This window comes from Oxyura jamaicensis, chromosome 4 (genome assembly GCF_011077185.1).
Source record: "Oxyura jamaicensis isolate SHBP4307 breed ruddy duck chromosome 4, BPBGC_Ojam_1.0, whole genome shotgun sequence".
NCBI lineage: Eukaryota > Metazoa > Chordata > Aves > Anseriformes > Anatidae > Oxyura > Oxyura jamaicensis.
In genome coordinates, this window is record NC_048896.1 from 11,465,312 (window position 1) to 11,487,943 (window position 22,632).

Genomic DNA, 22,632 nt, shown 5'->3' on the forward strand with positions numbered 1-22,632 from the left:
ACCTATGAATGTTGTGCATAACTGGACATTTTTTAGGTCTCTAGCATTAACTTAAAGACGCTAGATAAGTGCTGCTGATCTACATTGGTTGTTTTGCCTCTGGTATTCCACAGGCTTCAGAGATGGTACATTCAATTATGAAATTGAAAAATTCTTTAAGTAAGACTTTCCATGAAGTACTCGATGTTAGTCACAGGCACGTAATTTTCATTTACACATGCATTTCCTCTTATGTGTAGGTACAGTTGCATTTAGCAGGATAAGGGAGAACTATTTTTGAACTCTTAATTATGGGCAATAATTTCCCACAAGTTTAGTCATTCCCACTTCAACATAGTTTAACTGCAGAACAAAACATTGCTTGTGGTTAATGTGGTGTAGGTGAAAGTGGTACCAGGGCCTCAGCTGCATGTTTTCATTCTACTTTCATAAAAAGTAATTTTCTTAATATGGTACCACTTACTCATTGATTCTACTATGCCAGAGACTAAGCATGTATTCAAATGAACCGGAGGCCACATAGTCAGATCCTCATGCTCCCAAAGTGAAAAAACCAACAAGTTCTATAATAGGCACTTGCAGGGAAAATAAAGTGACCTGCTGGGAAGTTTAACCCTAGCAGTAATTTTATATATTGGTAAGATTACAAGAAATCTTCTTACTGTATCTGTAAGAACATGTTTTAGTAAAGTGTCTTTGCATAACAAGGCAGTTGAGGAGGAGTCAATTTCTGGAGATATTGTTTACCAACAGCTTCTTCTTCAGATACTTATGACTTTTTTATTTCCTTTGGCCCCAAATAATTTATATTTGCTTGCAAGTTAAGAGCCATTCTACTAAAAACAAATAATTTCTGTGTATATTTCAAAATGATCTTCAAAACACAAAACATTGTCATGGATGCCTGAAGACAGAATGGTATCTTCATAAAAATGCAAATTATTCCAATTATAATAGCAATCAGAGTCACAGAGAGCAAGGGATTTCTCAATTATAGCTCTTGTGTGGCACTCAACACTCCCACAGAGGCATAGCAGAGAAAAACACAACAATTTAAATAATACGGATGTCCATTCCCTTTACAATTCCTAATGGCATGAATATTATTTAAAGACTTTGAAATGAGTATCCCTCATGCTGAAGGAGCATAAGTTGTAAGTGAAGCTTTTGATTGGAGCTCATTTAAATATACTGCCATATAATTTTCAGAAGAATTTTACAAGTCAGACACAGATATTGAAAATTATCACAAGCAGTATGTGACAGCTAGGTCCTAACCTCAATTCCTCTTTCAATAGCAGGAAAAGATCACATTTTCTTCAAGACAAAAAATTACAGGCCAAATATTACTCAGTTTCTACTCTTTGGACAAGCAATACAGGGCTGTTAATTAAGGCTAGTAATATTTACCTCAATCTGAAAACTAGGCATCACCTTTGGATCTCAAAGCACTCCACAAGAGAAATCCAAATTTTACAGATGAGAAAATAGAGACACAGTGAAGGAACAGATTTACTTACTGGCATTTAATAAGCTAAACCCACATTTCCCACATGGTAGTCTGATGTGCTGTTCCTCTTCATCTGGCTGTCCTCCAAGATCAGATCTAATCCAGATTTTAGGCTACATGGAAGTAGCATCAAGATTACTGTAATTTATCTGTCCACCTTAATGTAGACAGGGTGCATCACCTGTGAGAATCCTAGTCCGGGCCTAAGAATGTTTCAGATATAAAAAAGCTGGCCTTAACTTTTCCATACCCTTGCCCAAAAAACATACAACTATGGTAGTAGCTTTACTCCACCAGCTGCTACCAGTGAAGTGCAATTTATTGGACAAATATTCTAGCTGAAAAATAATTGCCTCTAAATATTTTTGGATGCTGTTTACAAAGACTCTGTTGTTCAGTGCAGAATCTGGATGTAATTTTTTTTCCCCACTTAGAGTCTTTGGAAAAATTTTAATATTGTAGAAAAGCTAGGTAAGATATATGTTAGCAGGGTCTCCTTGCTCTCATACTTTGTGGTACACAAGTAGCATTCAGGTCAAGAGGTTGCCAGAAGTTACCTATTAACTCCCAAAGTTCAGCTTTGACTACAGGCAGGTTTTTCAAAGAAACAAAGAAGTCCATCTATCAGAAGGAAAATGGCATTCCTAGAACGTATAGTTACAGTTCAGCCTGCTAAAAGGACAGATGATGTTCAGGAGGTAAATGTTAATATTTATTGTTTTTAAAGTTGCAGTAAAGTAAACTGCAGCATTAGAACTTCATTACAGCCTGTACCAAAGTTATGTGAATTGCTATGTGTTTTTGTATTAAATTATGAACACTTTCTCACAGTATGTGCATACCCAACGACAACAGAAAACAGTGGACTGAAAAAGGTTAAGGTAAGGACATCTCCTTTCTGTAAGTGAAACAATTTATGGGGAAATAACCTAATAATTTCAAATTAGATGAATTTTAACCATTTTCTAACAAATAAAATGGTATAGGAATTTATTTATAATTAACATTTCCCCAGTTTCAAAACAAGTTTCCCTCTAAAAAATTTCTTGTGCAGTGGTGACTGAGAAGGTTTATGAATAGTCTGTATATGACAAAAAAATGGAAAAGAATGAATTGCACCTATGACTAGACCCAGCATTCACAGATATCTTGTACTTAGAAGTGAATTACACTGATCACATTATTTTTTTGTGTGATTTATAAGCACCTATATGAATATACATGAAGCTATATTTTAAAAATACAAGTTAAAAAATATAACATTTTCCCTCTTTTTGCAGGAGAAATTTCAGTATAGTACATCTTTTTATTACTGGGTGACCTTTATCTCCCCCCCTTCCCCATTTGCTGCACACATCTTTAAAATGAGTAAAGATTAAGAATATTTTGGCAGAATTTGTCATACACAATTCTCAGACCAGTTCTCATACAGTTGGAAACATAAGTTTGTTTCCAGAAGCCTGAATTATCCCTTTTTTTTTTTTTCTATATATAGTTTTCTTCTGCCAGCATGGCCATAAGCCTGATCTCTGTTCATCATTCTTTAGCCTGAGATCTTCATTAAAACAAAAAATAAGCAAAACAGAAAGAACAAAACAGTCTTTGAAAAGGTACAATAGCTAAGTTCAGAAAATTTTCTATGATACCCAATCCTCTGCCCACAGTTTGAGATTTATATCTATTTTCCCCTCCCACAGGTACGTGCATCTTACCCCCTGGGGGCTGCATGCATCGAATGAAATTCACAATCTGCTTTCAACAAGAAATCCAGTCTGTTCTCCACCATGTACAGAAGGCACTAAAACCCTGTCCAGAAGTTTTCCTCACATTTTAGTGCTTACACTCCCCCATCTGTGATGGTATACCTTTTCCTCCCTGACATCCATTTTATTTGATTATCTGTGAAATGATTTGTTTTATGAAAGCTGAATGCAGCGTCTGAGCAGTACACTTCACACAGTATGTACAAGGTGCATAGACCATGAGACCTAGCACACTCCTTTCATTGCATACATGTTAGAACATATTTAGCATATCTATATAAATGCCTAATATATGTTCTGTCTATAATAAAAGAAAAATCCGTAGGGATAAGGATGGAAGAAATGTGAGGTACTGAAGGAAATTCAGAAAAAGAAAGGGAGAAGAATATGAGGAAGAAGATCCTGACAGCAGTCCCTGGGGATTTAAACATGGTCCCTTAGGATACAAGAAAGAGCATGTAAGTAACGAATATTTATTATCTAGAAGCATTTAAAAGATAGGTTGGAAAAAAAAAAAAAAAAAAAGTGTTACTGTCAGATGTTCTATATTGAGAACCCTTTAAAACTTTTAAAAACTTTTCTAAGAGTCATATCTATGATGAAACCAGTTTCTTAAATATGTAGTAGGGGAAAATGGAGAAAGACTCCTTAAGCAAACTTATCTAACCCACTTGAGCTATTTTTTAAACCATCATTGCTGATTATAACCAACAATACTTTAGCAGTAAGAGATTCTAATGAGGGATTACCTAAACTTTCTTCCCCCTTGCTAAGCATTACAACAAAAAAGACCCCTTCAAAGGATTGCTCTAGTAAATTCCCACTACAGGTCATTGTTTCTAGTGGCAAACAAGTCCATGCATGTAAGACAGACAAGTCAGCTGAAGAATAAACATACCAAGGTCGGGATAATATACTCTGATAGCTCAAAACCCACTGAGCCAATGGCAACTGCTAATGCAGACTGAACCTTCATGAAAAGAATAAGTGTTGCTGTCATGGGCACAACAATTCCACTGCCTCTGTAAGTTGGGATCCCCAAACGCCATCAAAATCATCCATTCCGAAGTTTTTGATTTAATTGCTGTTTTTGGATCTGACAGTCTGGTTCAACACTTCTCAAATAATGCAGAAATGATTAATGGCAAGAAGCAAAAGGCCAAAACCCCCAGGTGCAGGTTGGGAAAAAAAAAAAGACCTCTCTTAAACTTAAGACTTCATAAGCAGGGATGTCATTACTCAGTTAAAAAAAAAAAAAAAAAAAGTTAGCTGTAAAGAAAGAGGCTTATTTTTATTAGGAAAACTTAGCCCTCAGAAACAGTTGCAGTATTAAGTTTGCAAGTACTTTCTATAACATTAAGTAACTTGCATATTTTCAGACACATACTGTTGTGGTTTTTTCCTCGGGGCTATTATCCTCAAATAATGGAAAAGTCTCTTGCCTTAAAACCTGTCAAGAGGTTTACATTTCAATTAATAGCTTATTTTACCCACAGGAAGCAAACATTTGAACATCGAATTTCTGCAGCGTGCTTCCAAGCAGCTTGCAGGTTGGTTGAAACTTTTTGAAAACCACTGTATCAAAAATATTTAGTCTAAAATAAGGACATCAAGAATGCAATGCCAATTTTATATTTTTTACGATTTTGAAGAAAATCACAATGCCTATTTGCCTTTGCACCCTACTTCAGGGAAAATCAATTATATGTTTTCACTACTTGATTATCTGCCTATTGACACAATAAGTCATCACTGTAACCTGCTGCATATCATGGCAGTTTGCTTAAGGAATGTCCAAGCATTTTATTTTATGTTAAATTGCAATCATTTTGCTCTTGAATGATCCTATCAGTTAGAATCTTCATATTATCTTCTTTATTTAAATAATCATAGAAAATCATAAGAAAATAATCATATATGTAAATAAAGCATCAGCATTTCCAGTCATACATGGTTATTTCAAGCATGCATTTTAGGAGGTAATCTTGGTGTGGGGAAGGAGAGGATTTGAAAACAAACAGAAAAAAAAATACTTTATACTGGATCTGATGAAAGATAAACATTGTAATGTTGGATATTAGAATACACAAAATCATTGAATTTCTAGCTGCTAAGAATTCTGCAGGCAGAATTTCCTTAGTTCCCTGGACAGAAGAAACTATGGGATATTCAAGGCTAAAACATGTGACCCATGACTAAATGAAGGTATTAATTGACATTTAAACCTTTTATCTTATAGAAACTCCATCTGCATCCTTCAGCTTCTGTGTGGATAGCTTCCAACTAGGCTGTGTCAACTGACCAACCTACACAAGCACAGTGATTGGTCAGCACTGTGTCTAGGGGCTGAGAACACCCTATCCATAGCGGTATCTTCCTTTTATCAAAACCACTAATCGATGTTCTTCAAGTCTTGTGGAAATAATTGTCCTTAAGATTTTACCTGATGACAAATATTGTTGAACCTAATCACAAATGCAAGAGTAACTGTAGGAAAGGAAAAAAGAGGAAATGGGAAGAAAAGTCTATGATTTCCACCTGCCTTGCCCTCTCTGCACCTCACAGCCTTGAATGATAAAGGGATTAAATAGATAAACAAATTTCTAAGAGAATACAGAGCTGCATATAAAAGCTTTATTTCAACAGGCTTTGAATCAAACTCTTACAGACAGTTTAATATGCATTATATCTAAGTCATTTATCCAAAGAAATTCCCAGTTTTACAGAACACTCAAAGACCTCATTCCTTCAAATGGAGCACTTCACCTACATTTTACCATTTGAGAAAAATGCAAATTGGGAGACTGAAAGTCAGACAACACTACATCCAATAATAATAGTACAGGACTATTTATATCTAACTTGAATGCTTCATTTCTGTAGCAATTTGAATTCAACTTACCGAACTTAACATGTTTTTCTGAATTTGCAATGTGCACATATAAGTATAGATACAAATAGCTGCTTTGGAGTATTAAATTATATCTCCATATAAAATAAAGTATGTTCTCTAGCCTGGTATGAATTAGTACAAGAGGTGTCCCGTAGAAGACTGCACAGGAGGTAGATATTACAGTCATTATTCCCAGAATATATTTTTATTAAATGTTGCTGGTCAGAGTTAGCAGTTTGCCACAGTACAGATTATGAACATTTATGTACTTATGGTCCAACAAAACTTAGACTTAAACACTTCATTAAGTTACAGGGCAAGATTCTCCCAGGATGAAATACTGTGGGTACATTAGTTTGCATCCATTTAGGTCAATTAGGTATCTGAGTCCTTAGCATCTAACGTCAGATCAGGGACTTAGAATGCCACGATTCAAAAACTTTCAGACACTAAGCTAATTTCAAGCACTCCAGCATACTTTGCAGACTTGAGTGTCATTATTGGTTATCCTTAAAATTTGCAATGGACCAGAAATCATAAAAACAAATTTCAGAGTTGTGAAATTGTTCAGCTAGAAGCTGCCTTATCGTTTCCTTTTTCTAAAATTTAACTTTCTACCTGACACTCAGATCCTGCTAGACTCTGGTTTTGCTTTCACAAGACAATTAAGTCATGACTTTCAACTCTTCCTGTTTGACTGGATTTTGGAAAGGATATTTCAGTAATGACACAGATACTTTCTCCCCAATGGCTTGAAAACTATATCTTTGGACTACTGATGTTAAGAACCTATGAGATGATGTCTTAGCATGAACTGCCTAAAGATCCACTGTGAGGTAAATTTCTGAAAGAGTAAGTCAAACTCTCACAGTCAAACATTCATTTAGGATTATTTTGAGGACTGTGAACCATGGAAAGAAAAAAGCTCCAAGAATATTATGAAATCTTTTGTACCATGAAAACAGCAAGAGTTTTACTTTTGTGAGCCAGAACAATGACTGGAATATTTCAATACAGTTTAACAGATCATTGCACTTGCCTCTCAGGAGGCTACAGCCAAAACTACCATAAAAATGAGTGCAAGGTTTGCTACTATAGACTAACAAATTAAATTTGTGCCCATTTGTGACAACTCTACCACATAAAATTATATGTGGTTCAAACTAGACCTAGCTGAAAAGTAGCTTTAATTTGAAATTGACATTTCAAGAAGTCATCCCACTTTGACTCAGAATAAAAGTAGAATTCTATGAAGATATCTATGAAGAATCAAGAGGTAGAGGGAATAGTCAATTTAGCCCATGGGTTGGAGCAATTGGAGCCCAACTGAAACTTAGCCCATCTGAAATTGGAGAATGACATAGCAATGATGTGAATCCAGCTATCCCACAACCTGGATGAATTCCTGCAGGTTGCTGGTAGCTCTAATTTCGTGGTCCCAGTGAGCTCTCTCAAAGTTCCACACTGAATATCAAAATCTTTCTCAAAGTGAACAGGGCATTTGCAAAGACTTTTAAGACCACGATTTTTAAGGGAAAAATCATGGGGAGGAAAGGTCCCACTTATAGAGCAGTTCAAAGAAACTGACCACTATTTGTAAAAGGTACCTCTCCAGTAGCTTTTAAGATAGTGACAAAGAAGGAAAAAAAAAAAAAAAAAAAGTGTCTAGTATGCTTTTATTCAAGACCTGCTAGAAAAAAAGTGATATTTGTTAAAAGAAAAATAGCTGTCAAAATTTACTACCAACTCAGATGAGAGAGCCCTCTGGGATACACATACAGTTGTTCCGAGTGACAAAATCATCAAAAGTATCACAAGAGCTGCATAGCTTGTGATATTGTGTGATAGGACTCTTTCTAACCTATTTTGCAAGTTGAAGCAATCTTTTTTTATTATTAGATAATGTAAAAGTTTGTGATACCAACTGAACTGGGTCTGCTGTCTGAGAAAGGAGTGAAACAATTTCTATGCAGCTTACAGCCAGCACTGACACTTTGAACATGTGTATCAACTGTCAAGAAAGAGCTCCACATCTTCATAAACATGATATTTTAAGGAAGATTTTGACCCTTCAGGACTTGAGCCTTTTAGGTGTCTCTCTAGTGACAGCGCAGACAGAAAAGAACTTCTGAAAGGTTCTGTATTCCATCCCTTCTGTGTTTCATGACTGCCAATCCCAACTCTGACCTCAGATACGGCTGCAAAGCTGTCCACAGCAGGTACTGTACTGAAGGCTACTGAACCAGTGCCACAGTTGCAGCTGGTACTTGGCATGCATTAAATGACAGATGGCCTTGATTACAAGCAACTACATAGTGCACTTTAAAAGAGAGACATATGCCAGTTTACTGTGCTTTGAATCTTGTTAAACACAAAAGACGCTGGGGTTCAGATATCCTCCCCGGAACATGCAGTTAAATCAAACCTTTAACAAATGAGAATTAGAAAATTTGAAAGGACCAGTAGGTTAAAAAAATAACAATAAAAAAAATAAATAAATTGCTTCCCAGATCAAAGCAATGCAGAAAGCCAAACATCTGAGATTATAAAATGAAAGGGATTAGACCTCTTTTGCTTTGAAAGAAAACGTAATAGCAGAAGGTGAAAGACAAATGAGCTTTACTTAATTTTTAACGTGCCACCAGAGCATATTTAGCTATTTTACTTCTTGACCGACTACATTCCTCAGTGCCACTTTTGCCAGAAAATCCTCACACTCTCTTCACATTTAAACAAAGCCTTGGGAAAACAAACATAGAAACAACAACAAAACACAGAAAAACCTCACTACCTCTGTATTTCTAAACACAGTATCTTCTAACTTTATTCTCAACAATCTCCACCAAAAAGCATTCTTGGGCACAGAACCTGAGGTATTCTGAAGCCACTGGGTTTGGAGAACTGGTTTTACAGAAACCGCAACAGAAAAAATACCAAAGACCTTTTCCTGTTTGTCTTCTGAATTCAAAAATGATTCTACTGTCTGCCCACACTACATAGGTTTATGTAGTTAATGATTGGAAGGTCATTGAAAGAACATTTCTAGGCTGATGTTTATATTTTCTAACATGTCTTTCAGGGAAATGTTCCAGTTATAACACAGAAGATCAAGGAATAAAGTCAGGGTGGACAACAAAGCTCTGCACAATTTAAATAGCCACTGTCACACAGAGGGACGAGTATAGGTGTGGTAGAGTATAGGATTTTTTTATGCTTATTTGCAGAGATCTATAAAACTGCTGATCCATGGAAATCCCTACTGAAGCACATCAGTAGCATATTTATACTGCAGCAGGAATATTTAGCTATGTATTACATATGCAAGAGAGGAACATAGAGTATAAGTAACAAACATCAAGCCTTCATTAGCACATGAGCATAATGCATAGATTTTACACCCTATACAATGCCACAACCCTAAAAATGTGTTTAAATATAGGAAGAATATAATAAAATAATCCAGTTAGTTAGTCATTATACTGTAAAAATGGACCCCCAAACCATAAGCTTCCAAGCATTTGCACGAGTAACTTCACTTCTAAGAATAATCCCAAGGAAATCAGTGAAACCACTGTACATGTTCCTACCTATGAGATTTGTGCATTTCCAGGCCCAAAGCTATACAGATTATATTGCTGAAGTGAAATATAGGTCACAAGAAGTGGAAACATTTCTGCCACTTTGTCATTTTGGGGTCTCCCCCACATTCTGAATGAATATATTACTTAAGGGACTCCCTTTCATCCCCCAACAAGAGACAACTCTACTGAAGATGCGGAATCCAGATAAGATTTTGAATAAGTCAGAAAAGGTCCTTTTTGATTCTGTTTAATTGTCTAAGCTGAAGGAACACTAAAATCTTTCACTGTCTTCCCCTAATCCTGCCGCACATTAATTCAGGAGCCCAGGAGGCAGACAGATAGGAAGCGTCACTCTAATTTTATACATAATAAATACCTAAATCTATTTTTTTCCCTACAGTATTTTTTCTTGATTTCCATTAGTTATAGACAGGTTGTACATTTGCCAAGAAAATTAGTACAATGCATGTTCCTTTCTATCCACATGGACTCTAACCCAATGACTGATGCTGAAAAGAAAGTATGTAGTGTGCCTATGTCAGCAGCCTTGATGCAGTGTGATACTGCTAGCTGCCAGCGTTGCTATACTCTACAGCAATTATTTATGCTGTGCTTTAAGTACGCTCTTACAGCCTAGAGTGAGACCAATTCCAAAGAGAAAAACTTACAACACAGCAAGCAGAAATACCCTTGGACAACTTACCTCCAACAATCATCTTTCTTTCATTTATCTGCATTTGGTTAAAAAACAAAAAACAAACACTCTACAATTGCTGTGTTTCCTGCTTCTTTCTCCTTTTTCCTCTACTGTCACTTCCTGGAGAATGTCTTCAGGTGCTCCCAGTTAGCAGCCTGCAATTTGTAGCTTTGCAAATTACCCTGTATTAGTACTCCCTGCTCTTCCCCAAATAGATTTTGTCTCAGCTTGAACTGGAGTGGCTGCATTGCTCTGTTTCTGCATGCAGCTGTGAAAATCTAGCCTACTGTAATTTCTTTTACTGTGTAGTTTGTGGTCATCTTGGAATCAATGCCTTACCTGATGTAATATGTCAGCTTGACTTAAAGACTGTCACAGAACAAAGTTCTGGGTACACAGGAAAGCTCATTTCCTTTTCAGTGGTCAGATTATAGTCCTTATCTTTTGGACGCTTTACTTAATGCTGTAGTTACTCATGCTTTCAAATGCAGAGGTCGCAGGCTCAATAACCTTTTTCAAGGCTTTCAGCATTACTCTAGTCCAAAGCCTCCCTTGCAGAGGCCACAGTTGGAACAATTCTTCTGAAAAGTTTCCTTGCAGATTCTCCCACAAACACCAAATTCTAGAGTCTCATTGTAGAATGAAATTATTCTGCTCACAGATGCCAATGGTATTGCGTCTCCTATTGTTTTTAGTGTGATCACACTGCCCAGAAGGTGCAGCTAGCACCTCTGTAGTCAGTAAACCTGCCTTTGTCGACGCAGGAGCCCGCATTTATGATATTTCAGCATGTAAAATGGTTCACCTCCAGGGAAACATAAGAGATTTTATGTATCCATCTTTCTTGAGCATGAAATGATGATTTTCTTTTCGGGAAGACTGATCAGTATGGCATCTGTTGAAAATCTTTTTTGCATGGTGCTTGACAACCTAATGCGTTGTACTTTTAGCTCACTTGGTGTGGCAATTTCATTGCAGCTTTTGCTCTAAATTGGCATGATCAGGATCACACTGGGAAAAACTACATGACAACTGTGGGAGGATTGTAGGGTTTTTTCCACTAGCTTTCACTTGAATTTACCTTTATACTCTCAGACTTCAGTTAATAAGTGAAAACAAAATGTTTATGAATCACCTTTGCTAGAATTAGGTAGAAAATTTCATAAACTTTTGGTTAGGATAAAAATAAGTAAATAAATAGGCAGTGGTACACCACGTAGAGAGCTTCAGCAACCAAATGAGGTGGGCAAAAAAAATTAACACATTCAGTGAAATTGGCAGATGTCAAATCATTTGTTCACTTCAGTATTTTACTTGATACAGGCTGTTGCTTGACATACATATAATGTAAATGTTTCATTTTCTGCATGTTAATTTATAAATTTATAAGCAAGTCTTTGCAATACTATGCTGAAAAATTATTTCTTTTTATTTGAGTTTGTTTAGTCTGGAACTCTTTAAAAACCTGTCCTAAAACAATTACAGCTGAAAACTTAAATGTCAGCATGAATAGCCGGAGCTAAAGGCACTTAAGCACTGACCATGTCAAAGAACATACAGGTAGAATAATGCAGGTCAGTTAAGCCACAAACAATGATGGATTTGCTGAGTTTATGGATACTAGGCTGTTTTGTTCAAAATACCCTGGAGATTGTTTGTAGAATACAAAGGGAAGTATTGTTCAATTGAGAAAAGAGTAAATGTCTAAGAACCATATTAAATATTTTAAAGAAATACTCTTCTTCCTGCTTCAGGGACTTTTGTGGTTATTTTGCTATGAAATAAAGCCCGCAAGTGTGATCAAGATGCTAGGAAATTATTACAGTGCTTTCTGCCAGCTCATAATAAGCCAGCAAATTAAATATAAAGTTTAAATGAAAAGGTCATAACTCCCAACTTCATTTCATATAAGAAATGAAAACAAGCTGTCCAATGACTATAACCTGTAACATGACATCAGACAAAAGGAGGAGAATCAAATGTAGAGAGATTTAATTTTAGGGGTTAGTAGGGACTTATCATCAGTGACAGCCTTCAAGAAACTGGAGAAACAGCTACTCATATTTTCAGCCCCAGCTCATTTATTTTAACCTGTGCTATTTTGCCACTTCCATTCGTTAGACCTCCTTATTCCCTTCCCTTCCCTGACTTGTATGATCCTTTTTTACTCAGGATGCCCCCTTCCAACAGACTATACAATATGGCTTCAAGATAAGCACCATAACTGACAACAAATGAGATATATTTCTATATATAGGCATGGACACAAGAAGTCCATCCAATGTAGGTCTCCCCCTCTTCCTCTACCCCCGTCATATCTATTATCTGTTAGTACTGCAATGTTTCTCTTTGCAGAATTTACTTCTGTGTAAAAGAAAGATGCACTGCAGTTAAGAACTGTCCTATGTCCACTAGAAAATAATCCAGGATTCTGTCTAATATAAACATGAGAATAAAAACTACTTTTTTTTTTTTTTTTCCCCATTTTACTGTATTTTAGTGAAGTAGAATCACAGAATCATAGAATATCCTGAGTTGGAAGGGACCCATAAGGATCAAGTCCAACTCCTGGCACCGCACAGGTCTACCCAAAAGTTTAGACCATGTGACTAAGTGCACAGTCCAATTGCTTCTTAAGTATGTAAAATACTATTTATGGTTGAAATTTGTGATGCCTGAACTACCAAGGCAAAGCTTTACTGAGGGGTGATTAACCTTATCTCCCATTTTGTACACTAGCCAGTAAAAGAACAACTTGGGTTTACTTTCAAACAGGTATTTGCTCAGTGACCAAAACCCTCCCTCAGTGCTGTGGAAAATTATACTCTTTATTTCAAACTACACTGCTTTGAATAATGATCTCACTTTTTTCACTCTTTTCCTTTGAAATTTGTAGGCATAAGCCACAGATCACTGACAAAGGGAGAAGCTGTGTGTATAGCAGCTGGGTAGGAAATATCACAGCTGGAGGAAGATGGATAAAAAGACAATGAATGTTCAGGATTTTTCTTTCCTATTTTATCTGTTCTGCTGAACAGGGTACTTCACAGTTACGTCTATTGTAGACCTAAAATAATTCCAAATTCATATTTTACTTTCTGCTTCAGACATCTGTGTCTACTATTAATAGATATTACAATAAATAAGGTGTCTATGTTTTGCTGAATTGGAATAAGCATGCTGAAGTACAGTTAACTGCAGAATATGGAGAGAAACTTGATAAAGAAGCAACTGCCTTATTTTTTTTAATTTATTTCTTGCTCTAATAGCATATACAATATACAAGAAATTGCCCCCACACCTATAGGCCTGAACATTTGAGTGCTGTCATTAATGATTTTCTAATAGGACTTTCCAAGAGGTAAACACTGCATCATTGGATAGCATTTCAGTGGCACTACTGAACACTAAGGAAGAGGTTATTAGGGCAAAGAGCAGGATATTATTTTTCCAAGGTGTGATTTACAAATCTGCCAGCTCTGACTTTTAGTAATCGACCTGTTTTGGCCAGGAAATGCAGGTACAGCAAGGTGCAAGTGAGCAGGTACAACAGGAACAGCCAACTCTCCATCCTCACATTAGAACAGAAGATTCTGTGAACAGCACACCTCATTAGTCCACTGCTGCAGAACAACATCCTATCATATTTTACTAATATCCATCTGACTTCTGAAACTTGCAGAACTTTCAGTCTTTCATATGTCTTATTATAATAGCAGGTTGAAGGTGTATCACCCATTAAATTATAGACAAAAAACATGTATGCCCAACATATACCCATGCATTCAACAGTGAACCCACCGGCTAGGACCTGCTGCATGTGCACTGCCCAGTCTAAGTTTACTGTAAGTCCGTAACTGAGAAACCAATGCCTACCAGAAAAGAATAAGTACATTTCAAATATTCCATACTGGAAGGAAGTTAAATGGGTTAGATTTAGTATGGCATTGATTTTGAGTTGCCTTTACCCTGTACCTTAATATCAACCTCAAGTTCCACCAACAGATTAAAATATCCATCCTTGTTTTTTCTTCCTTCTCTGCCAGACAAAATTGAATGTGATTCACTATTAACTGCATCCTGGATGAGATGTGTAATTGGGGTGATTGTGCATGATATGCATCTCAGCTGGATTTCTGATACATGATTTAGTGTCTCCTATTTACCTTTATACTTTTTTTTCAATTTCAAATAGGTTTAGTGAAAGGGATTCCCATTCATCACAACATACAACGTTATAAGCAACAAAACTTATCATGGTATAAAATCTATATAATTTAAGTGTAATATTTTGGTCTTCACAGTGTTGTACAGAGTTAGAATAGCTATCTGACAGCATACCGAATATATTCTTGATTGTATTTGTAAAGAATAAGTCACAAAATTTCAAATAATTTAAACAAACATTACTGTTGGGAAGGGACATACAAATATATCACTGCCAGTTACTAGGCTTTCTAGTAGCATATAATATTTTGTATGCTTCTGTGGAGATAATTTAATTCATGATAAATGTGAAGCACATTCATATTTACTTGTTGCAAGTTAAAAAACAAACACACCAAATGTACTTAAATGACTAAATTCCTAAGAAACTAGCAAGTTATTTCACCTTTCTCTCAGAGAATCTTTGTTCTTTTTTACTTTTCCACTTTTGAGGAGAAATATGTAGATGGAAGAAGAGGATCTGACTTGTGTAAGGCTCTTTTTTTAGGAGTTTCTTTCTTTCTACCCCCCCCCCCCGCCCTTTTATTTTTCACTAGCAGTCGAGCATTGTCCAGAAAACTGAACTCAACACTCAGCCATAGATTTTTAGCTGATCCAAAATTAAATCTTTACTCATCTCTCTGTGGTCATCATTATAAGATAAATATGAGCAAAGAAAAGGGCTCAGCTTCTGCCTGTTTTCTATGGTACTTAGAGCAATAATGTCAGCCCTTAGCTTTATACCTAGGAATTCTCCTCAGTTTCAGCTCTTTCAGATCCTCCCCAGAAGCCTGCCTACTTTTTCCACGTTCTTCCTGCATAACCTTGAGCACACAATGATGTATGTGCTATTATCATTACTCGTTCTATTTGACCACTTAGCATCTCATTAATTACAAAGTTCTTTCCTTTGGCCTTGAACAAAAAAATGTGTGGGTGTCCCTTCACTTATTACTGTTCAGTGTGTTGCTGCAGATGTTGTTTTTCTAGCCCTTCACTAACAGGCCACTTTTCCTCATTTACACTCAACAACAGTTTCCTCTTCTTAACCACAGAATGTTCACAGAGCTGTCACATCCCTAAAAGCCTTTCTGACTGACATTATCTACCCACCTTGTGTCAGTTCAAGACCTGTCACCTGTAATGCTTGTCCTGATTTTTTCAGGTTTCCAGTTTTGGCCAGTGTGGGAGCCAGGCTCCTCTTCTTACAGTCAGAGTTCTCACGTTGCAGAAAATCTCTCTCTTCATTAGAATTCCATCCTTGTATTGAGAAACTTTACCAATGGAAATTCCTACAAGCAGGTTTTATTTTTGAGAAGTTTTAGTCTTTGTTGGAAAAGTCTTAGAAAATTTAGCATTGCCCATTCATTTTTAAAATTTGTTTTTATCCACTCTGTGCCAATCAAGTCTCAGTTTACGGAGAGGCTATTTTTATTGCATGTTCATAAATGGGATCTGAGTCTGGCTTGGTTTCCTACTCAAAAGCCATAGAGGTCCCCAGACAGAACGATACCCACGTACATACACGCGGTAATGTAATCGGTAGCCTGTTCACTAATATTTTCGTATATGAACATGAGTCATAATTAACAACAAATGTTTCAAACATTTCAAACATAATCAACAAAGAATTAACAAAGGTTGTTTCTTGCTTTTGGAGTTCAAAGTCCCATGAATACATGAAAAAAAGAGTAAAATTGGAACTGGAAAGAAATACAAAATGGACCAAAGGTGCTTCAGGATGCAGAGAATGGGCAGTTTTTCCTGACCTTCAGTTTGCAAGAAGAGGAATCGAGGAAGGGAGGTGACTTTCTTTGGCAGTAGAACAAATACCCTGGAGATACACAGGTCAAGAGGTAAAGGTTATAGCCTCTTTCCTTATAAATAATTGATTCAGCAGATGACCAAGAATTTTAGCAGAGAGAGAGCAAGAGGGTTTGTTATGCAGTAGGTAACAGAGGCCAGTATTTAATTTGCTTGTGTAGGGCATATGCTGGTAAGGACATACCTCAGCACAGTTTGTCTTTTAAGAGAGTTTAATTTATGAACGATAGAAGTCTATGTATTCAAAAATATCTGCATCCTGTGGCAAGATGTGCATGTTGCACAGCAAAATATGCATGTATGAATAGCTCCTGACTTTCTCACAATGGTAACAGCAAGATTAAGATACTGCTGAGGACATGGAGATCAGGCTGGTTGTAGGCAAAACCAAATGTATGCGCTGGCCACATCATAACACTGCAAACTTGATCCTGCTCGTTTGATTACGGATCAAATTAAATACTGGCCTCTGTTATCTACACGATGACAAATAAAATCAAAACCAAAATACCTGTCCAGTTATCCTGGGCCAATAAACAGCTTACTCTATGTAGCATCTGTCCTTTTTTTTTTTTTTTTTTTTTTTTTAACCCTTACTTTTTCTTTTTTATTATTTATGTATTTATTTGGGAAAAGCCTGCCAAAATGGTAAAGTTCAGAGTAGTAACACATTTTTAAATCAGTCAAAGTTAGTTGTCTCAGACACAATACAGGAGTGTATTAATCACAGAGACTAGGGTAAACTTTCTTTATGGAGTGGATATCTTCAATTACTCTCCACTAAAGCTTGGCAAAGCTTTGGATGTTTATGGAATTTGAACTGTTGACAGAAATGGTCTCCTGCAAAAGTCACATAATTTTATTATTATTATAATAACAGCTACAAGGGATTTGCTAGGGTTTTTCTTTACCTTACTTGTGTTTAAAATGCAAACACTGTTGTATTTCATATAAATTAATAAGGTTACATCAATATTTCCAATGTGGAATAAACAGATCTAAAAGATTCCTAGAAACAGCATCTATAATTTAATAAACTACATTATTCCTTGAGCCTGGAATAATCATCCAACTTTCTTATCAAATCAACTACATATTAGATGTCCCAAATTTCCCAAAGCTGCTGGGTACTGCTATTTCCTATTCAATTACCGGTGTTGGATAAATCAACCTCACTAAAAATCCATGAAGCAACAAAATAGTTCAAATGCGAATCCCAAGAATAGCAGAGCAATGTTTACTTGTAACTCACTGACCATCACTTGAACACTACAGTGTGTGCACTGCTAATTTAAAAAAGCAACAGATAGGAATGTGTCTTTTTTTTTTTTTTTTTTAAATCTAGAGTGATTGTTTTAATGGGTATTCTGGTATAAAGAAAAATTAGCCTGATCATACAGCAGATGGGAACATTTTCTTGATGTATTTCTGAATGTTTGTGAGATAAATGTATCGTTCCATGTAATTTTGTAGCACCCAGCTGGTAATTATATCTCTAATACTTTAGATGAGTGTGAACTCATATAAATGTTTGGAGCATCTTGCATAGATTGGTCCTAATTGAATGTTGTAGGTACCTTATTAAATAGCATTTGTACTAAGATGAGGAAAGAGAAAGAGGCTGCCCATTTACTTATCTAAATTTCTTGTCATGACTGAATCTTAATTTTTCTCTCCTCCCCCTCATCTTTATTTCTTTTTCAAGAGAAATGCAGGATTTTACTTCACAGTGAAAATCTAAAAGTCAGTAAGCTGAGGAAGGGTACTTGAAGGATCATTTAATTGTGAAGTGTTTCATTTAGAGTCTACTCAAGTTTCCAGCTGTGAAATTGCAAGATTCTTATATGCCAGTACTCCCAGCAGTATCTTAAGTTTATATAGGATTGCTAACTTCTGAAAAATTGCTAACTGTTCAAAAACTTGTCAGTCTGGTACTCACAAAATCAGGACATTTGGTTTAGCTGGACTTTCCACTAGACTTTTATTTTTAAACTTTAAACTTTTAAACCTGTACACTGTGCATACTTACAGCTTCTCTCTGCCATCAAAATGCTATAGGGCTTTGGTTTAATGAAAATGTAGGTTCTTTCAAAATAGCAAGAGCTTGAGAACAGTTCTGAGTAAAGTCATTGAACATGATAAACACCATGTGTGAGGAAGATATTTCAATGTAGCAACAATAGAACAGACATTTCTTTCCTGCACTGTGTCGTAAAGAGGGCAGGCAGAAGGTCCTAATGATAATTTAAACAAGGTCTGATTACTTTATAACATTTTTTTTTTATGAATATAAGTAAAATATGTATTAAAAATTCCAACAGTTTTTCTGACACTGAGCTTAAAATGACTATATTTGGACAAAATATCCACATTTAGCAGAATTAGGAATACCACTAAGCTTCCGGGTCTGTAATTTTAATGTATATTTGAAGTTGAACAATTTTACATCTTTTATCTCAAGACTGCAAATATGTTGTGTTTATCCACCACATACAGACTTTTTGATTGCAACCTATGCAATGACAAATGCTTTGGCCTATAAAGAGATGATTGGAGGTGCCTTCTGACACCTCCTGCAGTATCTTTGGTACACAACTCAAGTTCAGCTTTGTTCCCAAGCATGGGAATACTAAGAGAGAGGACAGAAATGCTGGTACTTTGGGTGTTGAACCAGCTCTACCTAGAGGCTAGCTCTGCCCTGCACTCTCTGGGAAGAGCTGAGCTTGGTCCTGCCCCACACTGCATTTCCAAATGACAGTAAAAGTCAGCCAGCATAGCGCTTAAGTAAATACTTAGAAAAAAAAAAAAAAAAAAAAAAGCGACATGGGATGGCAGCCAGGGATGCAGGAGGCTCATCTTAAAAAAAAGAGATAGCACCTCTCTGAACAAGCAACAAGCATACCACAGCTTCATACACCATATTCTTCTTAAGAACATCTGTCCAGTTACTCTGATCTAGTGCTGAATCAAGTGGTCACAGGTGATTTCTCTGTGCACTTGTTGGAGAGAATGAACTCCTTCTGTAGAAAGGCTTTCAGCTACCAAAAAAATAATAGAAAATAATTCCTTGTAAATATATATATATGTATTTAAATAAACTGACATATTTAAAGTTATATATCTAAATAAAACATTTTGGTTTTCAAATGAAAACAGAAAAATTGCTTTTTTGTTGTGTGTGTGATTTTGTCAGGCATTAAGGTGGAAAAATCCAATTTGTCTGCTTGGATAAAAGGCTTTGTAAGAAGATTTTTATCAGTTTTATGTGTTTCTGTCTCCTAGTTTTCACTTCATTCCGGTTGGAATGCGGTAGCTGATATTGTATCAAAACCTAAACTACAGTTCATGGACCTATTCATGGTGAAAGCTGCAGAGCTCAGTTCACGATGATTTACAGCCACCTAGCTTATGCCTAGAGTGTACAGTTGCTGAGTGGCTTGATTTCATCTTCTACTCTGTAAGACGGTCATTTAAAATATTTCTTTAAAAAGCCAGGTAACCAAAATACATGTGCATGTGTGTCAGTGTACAGTAATCTATTAAAAAAAAAAAAAAAACAGCCATGCTGGTTAATAAGATTTTTCTGCTATCTGGAAAAGGGAATACATTTTCAGCTAGAAATCATGCTATGTGAGTTTTAGTTCTTTATAGCTAAGATTTATATACACTTCTGAATATTATTAACCTGTTGCAAACACAAGATATCAGGCTCTAGAAGGCACAAGAATTAAAGTTCCCTGCACAGCAGCTTCATTACATATGCAGTGCAATTCTGCTTTTCATTCAAACATATTTTCTCCCTTTGTCTTAGTCAAGTTACTGGCTTGAACATGTTAAGAGGAAATTACATCTGTATAGTGGAACAGGACTGTTTGTTTCCTTCTTGGTATGAACACCAAAAGTTGTAAGACAACAGAGTCAGAGCACCGTCATTTCTAAAATAGGCAGAAATTTTGTAGGGAAGCATGCAAGTTAATGAAACTGCCTTTTAGTACATAGGCAGTAGGATCCTATTTGAGCAAATAACTTTCTTCTCCAGGAACCTGCAGCAGTGGAGAAGATCAAAAAATTAATTATGTGGCTGTAATGTCAAGAATGAAAGGATTCAGTAGTGTGACTTTGCAGACCTAGGCAAGCACAGTGTTCCTTTCTTATTCTTGTTTTCAAAGACCCCACCCACCAACTGGTAGTTCAAGCTGCTTCTCCTTGGGGTACCATCATAATAGGTATTCCATGCAATGTGTTTTCATAGTCTCACTTTACCCTGAAGCTATTATTTTGGCAAAAAAATTAAGCCAGTCCAAACTTAATTTTCCAGAGAACCAGCAACATCAAGTGGGAGCAAAATAAGATTTTCTCACTGAACACCAGCATGTAGAATTACAAACGTGCACTCTAGAAATTCCATCACCCCTTTGCTGCCCTAACATTTTTATCATACAGAAAATGATATTCAATACTAAAGGACTGACATCAGAGCCAACACGAACCAACTGTTTTGATACCAATTTACTTCACTAAGATCAGCAAATAATACTCAGGACAGGCCAGATGTGAACTGACCATGATTACTTTGAGTCATATGTAAGGGACGTTTTTGGTGATGTAAACTTTGAGTAATCTCAGTCCTAAATGAGTCACTTTGATTTACTAGAAGTAACTCACTTTTCTAATAGTTCTTCTCCAGTTGTCTTCCACTGGGAAAGCATCCTAAAGCTAGCTTTTGATTTGCAGAAACATTTAATAACTTCACAATTATTTTTCCACCTCCTCTTATGTTCAATTTAAGTAAAGCTAAACAGGAAATCATTTATTTTCTATACAACTGCTAGGAAGAGAATGAATTAAAAGAGATTAAAAGATTAAGCATTTGCTTGGACAAGTACTATTGTATTATACACTTTCCCTTGGATTAGCTTCAATATTTTTACCTATGTACACTTAGTGTAATCAACTGCAAAAGTGAGTCTAGTGTGAGAAGATCTGATATTTAAAAAATAAAAAAATAAACAAGTGGGTTATGTAATTTATCTTGTTTTCTGTTAAAGGGCTTTACATAAATAAATATTCGCAGCTGCAAAAAGCACATTTGCAGTCCCTTTTCCTGAACACAGAACTAAAAAACAAACCCATACACAAATGGTTTTCCCTGATAGTAAATTTTCTCTTCAGCAAAAACTATTACCAGTCATAAGGTATTCAGAACAAGATGTTAGGTACAAAGACAATAAGGCTATAGATTAAATGTAAATCATTTCCTTCTAGAAGCCACAGAATACAATCCAGAAAATCCAAGAAAAAAAAATAAAAAAAAAATGAAAGGCATTGTTGGGGTCCCAATCCAGCACAGTGCTAAAGTATAGAATCTTTTCCTTATTTCACCTCCCCTCAAATGGGAATGGTCACATGCTTAGAGTAAAGCATACGTGCAAATGACATACTGAATTAGGGATTTATAGGAGCAACTCTGAGTAAAGAAAACCAGATGGGAGAACAGAAGCTTTCATGACACAAGATAAAAAATATGTAACATCCAATTAAAAGCAACAACAACAACAAAAACAACAAACACAACTATTATATATCTATTATGAAATATTTTGAAAGTTAGAATAGTTCCTTTTGTATATTGCGTGTTCTAGTTATGTTTGTTTATCCAAGCTGAAGCTGAAGAGGCACTACTTAAAATGCATGTTACAAGTGTTTCTAAGTAAATCAGAATTCTGAAAAACTTTCAGAGCTAACCTGTAGAATAGATGAACTATAGGAATATACATCAGAAAATTTCAAGAGGGACCTTCAGGGATTTCAGATGATAAAGACTGCAGATGCAGATACTTACATTCCTACAATACAAATTATCTATAAAAAAAAAAATCCAGTCCTTTACTTTGCTCTTACAAACATTCTCAACTATATTTTGCATGTCACGGAATTCACAATCCCCTGAGACATAGCATTTTCACTCCATCCCAGATTATTATTGCTACAGTTTACTCACTCTGTACACATTCTTCTATCTTCCTTGATATTTTAACTCCTTTTTTGAACATCAGATCTGTAGCATATTGCATAGTTCCACTTAATTTCTGAAAAAAACTCTTTGACAGTCTTCTAATAGTGAGCCCTTCAGACCTCTAAACACAGCTACCCTTGTT